This window comes from Empidonax traillii, unplaced genomic scaffold, assembly GCF_003031625.1.
Source record: "Empidonax traillii isolate 1590-97213 ecotype Southwest subspecies unplaced genomic scaffold, ASM303162v1 scaffold72:size2462915, whole genome shotgun sequence".
NCBI lineage: Eukaryota > Metazoa > Chordata > Aves > Passeriformes > Tyrannidae > Empidonax > Empidonax traillii.
In genome coordinates this window covers 1,315,898-1,317,311 of record NW_020955265.1, presented here as the reverse complement: position 1 = coordinate 1,317,311, position 1,414 = coordinate 1,315,898, and positions in this window count along the sequence as shown.

The window sequence follows — 1,414 nt, the reverse complement described above, 5'->3', positions numbered from 1 at the left end:
CAGCCAGAGATCCAAACTAACAGCATGTTATCTGTTCATCCATCTCAGACCACCCATATTTTGAACAATTTTTCCAAATATCTTAAAAGAATTTCCCTGTTGCACCTCGTGTTCACTGCCTATTATTGTACCATTATGAACTGCCAAGGAGACTCTAGCTGCATCTTTTTTATACCTTCCTATCAGGTAATTGAAAGTAACAACATCCCCTCTAGTCACTTATGAAGCACAAAAAGGTACTGCTATTTAGATATGAAGTGCCTGTCTTGGCTCTTTTCATTATACAAAAAATATGTTAAATCAGAGAAAAACATCTTATGTGCTGGCAAAGATCCAAGAATAAAAAAAGGAAAAATCCTTCATAGGAACTATACCTATCTCCATAGTAGGGTGACCAGGATCTTTGAAAGGCACATTAGAACTCTTAATGTTTACATTACTATGGATTATGCTAAAAGATTGGGGGATGAGGGGGAGGAAGTATGTTAACAGAATTAGAAAGAAACACCAATTATTACAGTTAAATCTGGAAAAATTTAACTTTTATATATCCAATATACTTGGATAGAATTCAATCAATATTGGTTCTACTTTCTTTCTTCATGACATTGATTCTTAAATAATACTTTTTTTCTGTCATCCAAATGACTGGATGGAATTTGATAGTAAGATGTTCTTAATTTATGCATTTTTCTTCTACTGCTTAGAAATTGATTCCTGCTTTTCAGTAGCAGACCAACAATATTGTCAATTATAATAAGCTTTAGTAAAGACTAGACATATGGTAGAACACAAATCTTTCCAACCTACTTGCAATACTTGAGTAATTAGCTTTCCATGCTTCAGCAACTTTGCCAACAGTTTGTCAACATTCTTGTAATCATTACTACTCTTGATTTACTTTGCAGAAAATAGTTATTTTATGATCTAAGATTTACTTTTCTTCCTCTACCTTTTGCAATACACACACACTACGTAATACAGCAGACCCTGCATACCTTCATGATCTGTTCGGGATTCATCATTCAAGTGCACATCCTTTGTGACCAACGGAGAGATCTCATTTGACAGTTGATCTGTGAGCTTGCACGTGCACAGGACCAGCACAACAGCAGCAACTTGCACTCAAAAATGTTGGGACTGTTGTGGTGACCACCTTTTATATTCCACAATCCAAGTCTGAAGTCTTGGAAATCCAGGAAAAGAGAAAGAGAAAGGGAAAGGGAAGGAAAAGGAAAAAAAAGAAAAGGAAAAGAAAAAAGGAAAATAAAAAGGAAAAAAGGAAAAGGAAAAAAGGAAAAGGGGAAAGGGAAAGGGAAAGGGAAAGGGAAAGGGAAAGGGAAAGGGAAAGGGAAAGGGAAAGGGAAAGGGAAAGGGAAAGGGAAAGGGAAAGGGAAAGGGAAAGGGAAAGGGA